Here is an 11,691-nt window from a genome sequence, read left to right on the forward strand (position 1 = left end):
CCCCAAAGCATTTTCTATTCCACGCTTCCCAGAGAGCCATCTAATTAGATCTTCCCTTCAGCACTTGTTTACAGGAAAGGACTCTCCACAGCCAATTTAACTCTTTGTTCACAGGCTCCATAATCTTCTCTGGAGCATTTGTGGAAATTTTTGGACAGAAAAAAAAAAAAAAAAAAAAAAGAACAGGTTTTTTTTTTTGAACAAAAAATTGCATAGATTTTCTATTGAAGGGTCTTAATTTTTTTCTCCAGGTGAAAAAACCTTATGTTATGTCCATTCATCTGCCACTAGTTTATCTTCTTCCCTCACCCCTTCAAATATAAAAATAATAGTAAGGAAAAAACAGACTGAGGAACCTCTGCTCTTGGTGGTTATAAGCAGAGTTGTAGGCCCAGCAGAACTCAAACATCTCAGCACATGCTGTTTTGTGATCTCTGCTTTCTCTAGAACTGCTCACACATAGGACAAAACACAAGTGCCTGTTCACTAAAGAGGTTCTGCCTTTGATTTAGGTGGAAGACAATCTAGCAGTGGATATATCTTCTTTTTGGTTCTTTTTGCGAGAGTCAACTAGATCTCTGTTTACTTGGCTGAGGTTGTCCTTCCTGACTACTAGGTTAAGGAAACGAAGCTTTCAACCCTTTTCAGTTAGGAGGGACTTGAGATATAACGGTGGCAGAGATAAATTACCCCACGGCAAACATGAAGGGAAAGAAGGCAGGGAAGAGGCTCCAGCTGGCCTGACGGGTTAATTTGTCCCAGCTCTCATCCTGGGATCAAAGGAACCATAAAGATCCAAAAGCACCATAAAGCCAGGGATGGGAGGAACAGGTGGGGACATGAGTGCTGGGAGAACATAGCACCTGGACTGGGGCAAAGGTCTCTTTGCCAGGCAGTGGGACCCCATAGAGAGCTGTTCAGCAAGAAAGAGGACAGAAGTCAGAGAGATGACCACAGAATACTACAGTTGCACATTGTACAACATTCAGGGATGGGATCTTATGCTCAGCCGCTCTGACAATAGCAAAAGGACACTTGTTTATGTAGAGCCCGTTACAACATTTGAACGCCTCTGCCTCTGGCAAATAAAAAATATCTTCTTTAATTTTTTAAGTAGTAATTGCAATAAAATTAGAATATTTGCTTCTTTGCACCACTACCAAGATTCAATTTTTTATATAGATTAGTATAAACAATAAAGAATACATTATCTGTACTCTGTACTCCAGCTATCACAACTAAGCTATTCAGTATTTCATTTAGCACCTGTTAACAGTTCTTTAGATTTCCTCTCTGATGTTTGTAAAACACGCACCACTGCACAATATTTACATTGCAAACAAAAGCAATTGATAAGCTTCCTGCTCTCAAAATTAGTTGGTTCTGATAAAGCCACCTAAAATACTGTTTTGGCTCTTGATCTAAAACTAGCCAGCAGCATTATTTCACTGCTTATTACGCACATAAAAGAGCATGCAGGATGTAAAGGTAACAAAAGGCAGGAAATTCAGTAATTAAAGACTTCATCATAGTGCATCTTAATCTCTGCCACTTACAGCAAACCTTGGCCTGTAATTAGCTGTATTATGGTAGCATTACAGCACACAGCAATTTACAGGCAGAGAAGAGAAAGCTTCTTCCCTTGAATGCAACTGGCTGCAAGTAAAACAAGGGCTGACTCTGTGGCCTTGTGTGGCTAGCACACAGATAAGTAATGGTGAGCTACTGAGGCTAAATAAACACACCAACCTCAGCCAAATCCTGACCCCCTCCTTCAGTAGGATCAGGAGCCTGCAAAAGCACTGGACCTTCTTCTTCCCTGCCCCAAGCACTTCCTGACCCCAAAGCAACTCCCAGCACTGCTACCCCAGTTCCTCACATGGAGGCATCCCAGCCGAGCAGGCTGAGGTCCTTCACAGCATGGGGCTGCCAGGCTGCCTGCCTCAGCTCGCCTGCAATGCAGGCTGCGGTGATGCCTGTAGCCCTGCTTTCCTTGCTCTGCACACTGTTTAGACGGACTGGGGAACCTGGAATATTTCAAGATCTATTTGATAAGCATTTCCAGTTGTCACTGTGGCATGAACAGTCGTGGACCCAAATCTGTCTGTGATGACTATTTGGCTGCTCTTACTCTGCTTAGAGGAGGCATCTCACAGACCTCACATGGCTTTATAGATACCCATCAGGTTGGATTCCTTAAGCTGAACACTGGGCTGTGCATTTATCATTATTGTATACTATTAGCAAATGCATTTTGTTCCCCATTCTCTCTTCATCTGCCAATACGCTATAGCAAAGTGTTGTGGAAAATCACTTCATCAGGAAGGAATCAAATGTTGCGAAATTTTCCTTAGGGTAATCCCATAATCTGGCAGTTCTTTGAAGGAGCTGTTCATCCATAATATGTAGACATCTCATTGCTAGGAAACAAAGCTTGCCTGCAATGACGGCATGATACTAAATCTAAGCTTAAACAAGACTGTTGCAACTCCTGCTTCTGTGCAACTATGTCTTCACATTTAGATTTCAAAGGCTTGTAATGTCGAATTGTTTAAAAATAACATTTACTGTCCACAGAAATAATGCTGCCATCCTCAGATTTTAAAGTGCTGCTTGCTGTGCTTTGTCTTCTGAGGGTTTATCAGCGGTAGTGACTGTCTAGAACCAGCTGAAGTAGCAGACATGGTGAAATTTCGACTCTTCTGGGGATCGTATGCCTGTTTGTGTAAAGTTAAGCCAGTTACAGTGGTTTTGGTAGAGGCATCAATAAACTTCATATGCTACCAAGTTCATGAGGTATTTTGAAATCTCCTCCAGGTTTCTGACAGCTCAAGTTTTTAAAAGTAGTGGGTAACCAGCAGAGACATGGGGATATGTAAGTGAAGACACATACCACCCAACCTCATCTGCAGACCCACCTCACAGTAGTTTGAAGCACAAGAGAAAAACATGAGCTCTGGCCATGTGATCTCCTGAACTTCTGGCCAGCAAGGAGGACTATTAGAGAGTACAGAGGTTGTTACCTCCTTTTTCTTTCTACCCAACATGAAAACCAATGGGAAGGGCCAGACCGTGTTCCTCATGCACCAAAGAAAGAGAAAGCATTTAATGCTCATCTGTATGTAACTGAGTTTGCCAAACAGCTTTAGCCAGTGAAGTCATTTCTGTACATGTGAAAGCACAAACCTAATTTAGAGGGGCGAATGAAATTTCCTTGTTGGTACAGCTTAGGTCAGTTCTCAGAATAGAATAAAGGACTTAGGCCAGTTTAAATGCTTCTTCATTAGGATTTTTGCCGTTACAGCTAAAACAAATTGGGTTGTGCTTTTCTTTTCCGTGTTCATCAGTGACATGACTATGCCAGCAATGCTTTTAAGAGCAGTCTTTACTTAGGCAGATCTTGTGGGAGTCTGTCAAACACCTCCTAGCAAAAGCAAACAAGCTTCCACAAGTCAGATGTGTAGGCAGACCCAAAGCAAGAGGAGAGCTGGCTGGCTACAATATTCATCATGCTCAATTGAAAGACAAAATGACATAGATTTAGGTCACTTGATATTCTGGATGTCAGAAGATTAAAAAAAACAACTGATGACCATGTGAATTGTGTATAAAGCAACTAAATGGTCAGTCCGTACACTGAAAATTCTTCCCCAGAGTCTCACAAAAATATATGCCAAACACTTATCTTTTTGTAGTTGAAGTCCTGAATAGAAAATTATTTCCATTCTTTGAGGCACTTTCTTGGCACTGCACTGAAACTGATTTCAAATGGCAGAATGCATTTTCCTGGCACCGAAAATATCCAGTCTTTTTGTTCTCCACTGCATATTTCCCAGCGCTGCTCCACAACAGGTGAGATCATGGGCTGCAGAGCTGGGGCTGTCTGAATAGCACCAGGTCAAACCTCACTCTTCAAATCAATTCTCTCAGAGGGCCCTCAGCTGTTGCTGACATTAAAAAGAAAAGTGTTCCTCCTCTAGAACAGACAGCTGGAAACACCTGGGTAGCAAGTACAGCAACTTGATGTAATTGTACTTTCTGTTCTCTGACAAATTGTTCCTCTCCTAGCCAAGTCACTAAACCGAGTCTCTGCAGGAGAAATAAACAAGGTTTTGTCCCCTCCTGATTTAATGAAGTCCATTGTAGTCTCCACAGCAAAGTTGCTTGAGCTGAACAACTGGGACCTGTTATCGCTGCTCTTGAAAATTATGCCCTATTCATCCTTACAGGCAGCTTTGTTGCTGCACTTTAGGTATTCAGCCATTTCCAATGGGATGCCCTCTCCTGGCATATCCAGGGAATGTAGTCTGCATGCCTAGGCATTATTTTTCATTCTTTGAACAGAGAATTTGCACACCACCAAGGTGAATGTGTCCTGAGAGAAACCAGAGAAGTGTAGAAGCGATGTCTCCAAACATGCAACTTATTTGGGTAGCTCTGAGCTCAGAAAAGAAGCTTGCCCTGGCTGTGGGATGCGTATGATTCTGCTTGGTTGCCCTCCGAGTATGCTTCAGTGGGCTTGTGGCTCACCAGCAGTTCCAGAACCTGAAGAAAAAGCCAGTGTTTGCAGCTGGGCCAAGGGGCATCTGGGTAGAGACATTACTTTGTGAAATCCCAGAGGCACCACTGGCATAAGGTGACGTTATCGGCTTACTTCAAATTAGATGCTGTTGCGAGTATTTTCAGTCTTCAGGTCTTTACAGGGCTCTTTCAGTCTGAGGAAGTGAAACTTCCAAGCTGCTGTAAGCATCGTGTGGACAGTTTCAGGCTCTCACAGACCAGTGAGTATGCAGAAGGTTTCTGGCAGGAGTGCCAGCTGCTGCCTCTCTGTGCACTCTCATTCACTGTTTGCAGTTAAGGCTATCGTGCAATGCAGAACGCATCTGCAGCACAGACCTAAATCCTAGCAATCTAGTGATTTTTAAAGCTAGACCAACAGGAATCTATTTTTAAAACTGGAATAAATATGTAAGGGTGCTACTTACACTCACCCAAGCCAGTGTCTTTTTGTGTATAATGCCTATTTCTTCAGACCGAGCTTAGGAAACCGGCTTATACAAGTTTTCAGCCCTATGCGAACGGAAGCATTAACTCTGAATCGCCTGGATTTTGCAAGCTTACAGCAGATCCAAAATTATTTCATGCTGATTTTTAATACGTAATTCCTCCAACCTGCTTGTCTGCTGGGCAGCTGTTAGTGTCTCCTGGGGATTGCTCCAGCTGGAGCTGAATTCAGATATCACTCTGGGGGTTTTCCTCTCTGACATCAACTATTATTCCTTCAAAAGTGCAAATAAATAAAACCATAAATTAAAAGAATCAAGAGGAAACATGTGCTGAGTTTTTTAATCTTTTTTCTTTTTTTCCTAATTCATCAAAGGCAGCTGAGTCCCTCTAGTGCTTCCATGTTGTGCTCTGCACTTGTTCGAGCAGGAGAGTAATGAGGAATGGGCAATATCCACCTTAATTATCTTAGCATATCTCCAAATGTGACTTTTGGTTTGCTGGAAGAGAAGAAGGAGATGGTCACTGCCTTGTATTTAATTCACTTCTAAATCTGCCCCCGGGTCTGGCTGTGAGATCTAATTTTGGAGATATGTTCCAATAGTTTTCACGATTGACAACTCTATGCAATTAGCAAGTCCTTCACTTGTGGACTTCATCTGCTACTAACAGTTCTAGCCATATGAAAATCTTCTAATCACAGTTTGCCCTCAGGAATTTGGGAAGGTCAACCTCGTCTTCGTGTCCCAGCTCCAACATTCAAATATCCTTATATCTTTTTAGGGTAGTACTTAAATTCACTGTTCTATAAACAAATAAAGAATTCAAGAATACCAAATGTGGTTGCTGGAAATGCTTTTTATTATTATTATTATTTCTTTTTTTTTTTTTCCTTTTTTTTTTTTTCTTTAAATAAAGAACAGATTTGCTTAAAACATACTTAACAGTACAATTAAGAAATCAAATATTTAAGCTATTGCCAGCTAATGAAGCATTATTTGTCATCCCAAACTATCTAGGTACTAAGCATGCGTAAACAGGAGCCCCTGAGAAATCCCAAACATGAATGCTGTTAAACCAACATGCAATTAAGATCCACATTCAACAAAAGGTTAGCTTTTATTCTGTGCCTCTGAAGTTTACTCAGTGCCATCTTAAATCACAATAGGTGTAAGCATGTGCTTAAACATCCTGCTGAATGACAGCTGCACCCCCAAGGCCATTTTTCTTTTATTAAAGCAGCTACAGACAAGGCCCAGCAGTTTTGTGTCTTGCTCTAAAGAGTACTTCATGTTTTTGCTCTTAAGTGAATTATTCAAACCTCTTACTCTGCAAAAGTGGACCATATGTGTGAGAAGCATAACAAGTATGGTTTTTAGTAAGCTGTGGTAGGGATCAATGCAACTTTGAAGCCATTTCTAATATAAATAAATGATGTCCTGGTGATCTCAGGTTTAGCCACCCCCCTCTGACAGGAACTGCAGAATGACCCACTTTTATTTCTTGCTATCTGTGCCTTCAGAGCAACTGCAGCAACCAGATTTTTTTTGCCAGAGCATGACTGACAGAAAATTTCAGAAGAGAGAATGAGAAAAGTAGACGTGGATTGTTCTGAAACTTCATAACTGCTGATAACATTTGCTAAGAATTATAGCAGAAAACCTGAAGAGTTTCTCCCTTGTCATATTTTGCTCAACAAATAATTTTTTTATCCAAGCAAAAGAGGTTCAGATCAGTTCTTATCCCTAATGCTATTTGTATTTTTGTAAATGAAAACCTTATAAGATGGCAGCATATATTTAATTTGTTTGCAAGGAGACAGGCATATTGTCCTAGTTATACTGAAAAATATATTGGTTCACAATTAAAATGGCCACTGCTTTCAGCTTGCCTGATTATAATCTCTACCATATGGCTTCCCTCTCCCCCCTACATTGGAACAGCTAGCTCCTTTTTGTGCTTATAGGAAAATATGTTACATTTGAGTGCAACTAATATTGGATAAAATATTCATTTTCAAATGGAATATCTGGGAAGAATCACGAGCTGATAGAAAGTCAAATTAGTTTTGTAGCTTTCTTACGCAAAAGCCAGGATATAAAGGATGACGGGTTTTGTACCGGTTCAACTCAGATCTGGGATGCGTAATTTAAAGTATTGTCCAGACATCTGGGATCTCATTAACTTATGGTCCTGGGCTGAAATAAGACAAAGGACCATCCTTTAACACACTGAAGCTATCAAGCAGACGTAGCTAGCTTATGGGCAAAGGCTCTGTGTGAAACAGTGTTTCTGCTGCCCATGACCAAACGTCTTGCACAAGACCTTCCTGCACTGTCTGGTGCCGTAAAATAGACCTGAGAGGCACAACAGTGCTATTTTCATCTCTTGTAATAATCAGTCCGCCCCAGGCTTTGAGCTCGCAAATGTTTATTGGAATATAATGTTGATATCACTGCTTGTTGTGAACCTGATAGCTATGTTTTGACTTCACTTCTGTGGGTGTAAGTTGTTTTGCGATTTGAGGGTGAGTACCAAGACTGAATGCATAGCTATAACTGTTGTTTAACTTGGAAAATAAAAGGGTTTGGAACTTCTATGGAACAGATATAAGAAAGGGCACTGCTAGGAGAGGTGGCAATACTCAGCTCTGTCCTTTCCCTGGCCCCACACGTTATAACAATGCATGCGGTTTATGCAAAATAAGGCAAAATACTGGATAGGTATTGCTGAACTCTTGTAGTAGCCCAGGCATGTCCGAGGGATTCACCTCTGTTCTGGGGGATTGGGGAAGGGCAATTAATTCACTGTCGTTGTGTGGTCTTGACAAGTGAAAACTGTTCACCTAGTTATGCCCACTTTGCCTTGAGGACTGAGAAGCCCTGACCATATCACATAGGATCTTTGCTCCAGTGGTGGTTTGTAGGCATGTTTGCAGTTGCACAGGATGAAAAGCTTTCCCAGGTGTGTGTGAGGCCCACAGCAACATCAGCAAAGCTGTGCAAGCAATTTCATAGCCAGCTGATGAGCAGAAAACAGACGTGAATTAGCAGGAGTAAGTAGTAGAAAGCTAAGGAGTCTGGGCTGTTTTTCTGAGGCTGCCATTCTAAATTTCTTTAGGGGCTTTTTCTTCTCCATTCCTTGCCCTCACCAGTGGGTTAGGGCATTACCAAATCACTGATTTGGACATTTACTCTGTGAGCCAATGTCCTATTGCTAAAAGCATAGCTCCAGATACACACAGGCAACAGACGGCTCTAAATCGGAGGTATCAGCTGCTAAAATATATAGCAGCTCCAAACAATTTCAAGATTTTTCCATACTAGAAGCATAGTTATTTCTTTACTATAAGAACTCACATGGAAACATCTTCTATAATAACTTTCTCTGCTCCGAAGCCACATGTATTACCATCAGTGGCAAAATAATTACTTAGGCAACACCAACATCTAACATCTTTACAACAGACTAGAAAGAAGAGAACAGAGAAGCTTAAGAATCCTTTCACATACTGTTTTTGGTATTTTTTTTCCTGTTTAGTGCTAATTTTGTTTTTAGCAGTAAATTGAATAATTTCTCAATTTTAAAGCAGCTACTCCAAATTTTATAGAACCTACTCTTACAGCACTTATTCAGAATGGATGCCAAAATTTCACACACGAATCAGCCTAAAAAGTAGCTTTGAAGCAAAAATGCATTTCTGCTTGAATTCCCAATTATTTTTTAATTTGGATGCCAAAGTCTGAAAATTGCATCCTGGAGATCTAGTACTCAGCTGGACTTTACTTCAAGTTCCAAGCTCTTTAAGGCCATTGCTGGGGGGCAGTGAGGAGTTTTCCTTATGATCATAATGCCTGAAAAGGCAAAGAGCTACCAATAGTGATGTTGCTTTATTTGCCTCTCTCTGCCAACAGAATGTCTTGTGGCCCCACCAAGAACTGAAACTTAGCTCAGCTTTGAAAGCAATAAAACTAAGGGCTATTAAAGAAGACACATTTCATTTATTTATACACCTGCCTCTCCCCGTATCTCTGAAAACATCTGAAAACAGCCATTTTATCTACCAAGCCCACATTACTCAGCTACAACTGTTTACCACTTGTGATCCCAAGAGCATTCCTGATGAAAAAGCAGAAGTGTGTTGCAATTCCTTCTGACAAGCCTGTGCACAAAAAACACTTAACTCTCCAGCCCTTTGTAATACAAGCTATGGGTATCCAGATGCTTGGAGCAAGGAACATGCTTAGTTCATCTGAAGTCTTGAATGCCACACAGCAGCACCAACTTGTACTACTTTAGCTGGATTTCCCTTGCTGGATCACCACAAGCAGACTGTCTCGTAACAAGAAGGCAGTTTAGGAGTGAAGGGGCTGTGATTGTACTGTATGAGAACATAATTTGGAGTATGTCATAGAATCATTAAGGTTTGAAAAGACCTCTAAGTCTAACAGCAGTCTAACCGTTAGCCCACCCCCACCATGCCCACTGCCCAAGTCCCTCAGTGCCACATCCACACGGCTCTTGAACACCTCCAGGGATGGTGACTGCACCACCTCCCTGGGCAGTATGTGCCACTGCATCACCGCTCTTGCTGAGAAGAAATTGTTCCTAATAGCCAACCTGAACCTCCCATCTTCTGTAACTCACCTCTGTTAAAAACAGGATATATAAGAACCATATTACTGTCCAACATATGCAACTGTAAAGGATTCATGGACTGATCAAAGAAAAATATGTAGTCAGTAAACTGAGCTGGAAATGCAGTCTTGGTTTCCTGTGCTACAGCTATGGGTTATGAGCCAGCCAGCTGCTGCTGTGTTCATGCTCTCAAGAAATGAGTGCTACTATAGAGATTAGGCTGTCATTATATCATAGCCTTTTATTAGTTCATCGCTGATATTATTATGTAACCTTTTGCAAGAGCATAAAAGGTGCTGCTGTTGCCATTTCTTACTGTAAAGCATCAAGTGTGTTTAATTTCCTCCACAACTTCCAACTCCTCACTTAGATCACTCAGCCCTGTAATTAACTAGAGCTAACTCAGGTAATATGGGCACTTCAGAAAGGCTGAACACTTCAGCACTTTTTTGTTAAAAAAAAAAAAAAAAGGTAAATTGCTGCATTTAATTGGATCCAAATTCCCTTCTGTGTGAAAGGCGTTGCCTGTGAAATACCATTGTTTCCTCCCAAACAGCCCCAAGTGCTACTGCAAGAGAAGAGTATGTCAGCACCCGGGGCTTGCTTTAATTGATATGGGCAGGTCAAGGGGAAGCTGTTTTGTCTGCAGGGCTTTCTTAGCCCTGCCTTGAGTCTAGGTTGATGAGAGCAAAATCGGGCAATGACCCTCAACCAGAAGTCGAGGGACTTGCCAATTTGGTAGATATGGAATATTTTGTAGTTATGGGACGCTAGCTCCTAAGGCTCTTAAATGAAGAGTGTTTCAGGTAATGCCAACAGACAGCTTTGTGTTAGGGCACAGAGTTTTGAAGGATTAAGAACAACAGCTGAAAATTAGTTATTTCTCTTGCAAATGTATATATCTATATATTCCTAACTTAAACTTGCTGAAGTATATGCATGCATATATATACAATCAAAGAATCATTTAGGTTGGAAAAGACCCTTAAGATCTCAAAAGTCCACCACTAAACCATGTCCCCAAGCATTACATCCACACATACCTTAAATACCTCCAGGGATGATGATTCTACCACTTCCAATGCCCAACCACCCTTTCTATATGCAAACATATGCAAAAATATACTATTAAGCATTCATGAAAAAAGAAAGCGGATGCATCCTAAATAACACTACAAGTAAAATGTTCCCTAGTAGTTTTGCATGTCAAAGACAAAGTAATAGTCAATGATTAAGTGTGACATGATGAGAATTTTTCTATGTGCTTTAGAAGGGCCAAGATTTTATCCGTGGAATAAAGTGGGAACAATTTCTGCAAGACAGAGTCCAAACATTGGCAAAGGAAGTTTTAATAGATTTTTACATGACACAAAGCCAAAAGTATTCATAGATGACTGATGTCTCAAATTCCATGGCAAGAGTCCCGCTGAGCTCAACAGACGATTTTCCCTCAACTGGAGTAGTCATGAGATCAGAAATGAGGGAGCGAAAATCAGTTTCTTAACACTTAGTATGTATTTCAACATTATGAAACGTGTTACCAACAGTTAGAACAGTTCATTCATACAGTACTTTTACAAGTAATTAGAAGAGCGTGATCATGAGGCCCTCCAGAATTTTGTGAGGGAAACCTCTGACTGCTAGTTAATGGTTTTAAATTCCAAAAGCATCTTTCCCAGTAGGGTAAGGTTAAGTGGAGCAGGTAAAACTGCTACTTTTTGTACATCCTTTTTTTTTGGCTATATACACCACTGACAGCAATATTCCCTCTCTAAGCACTTATTAAAATCAGTGGTGTCAGTCTAGCAGCAGTCCATATTTTTGAAGATGGAACAACAGTACTGAGCACCGAGATAGTGGTTAAGCAATAAAATAGATAATTACCCCTTTCAGTGTACGGGTAGAGTTTTCCAAACCCCTTAACTAACACAGCTGTGTAGTAGCCTAAGCTACTGATGTGGTTTAGCTTTCTTCGTAACATTGCCGAGCAAAATAAGCTTGGATTCTAAGGCAGACTCGTATTACTCCAGTGAAATAAAGACGCTCCAC

Source organism: Coturnix japonica, chromosome 1 (genome assembly GCF_054131305.1).
Source record: "Coturnix japonica strain WE chromosome 1, WE-NBRP24, whole genome shotgun sequence".
In the NCBI taxonomy this organism is placed as follows: domain Eukaryota; kingdom Metazoa; phylum Chordata; class Aves; order Galliformes; family Phasianidae; genus Coturnix; species Coturnix japonica.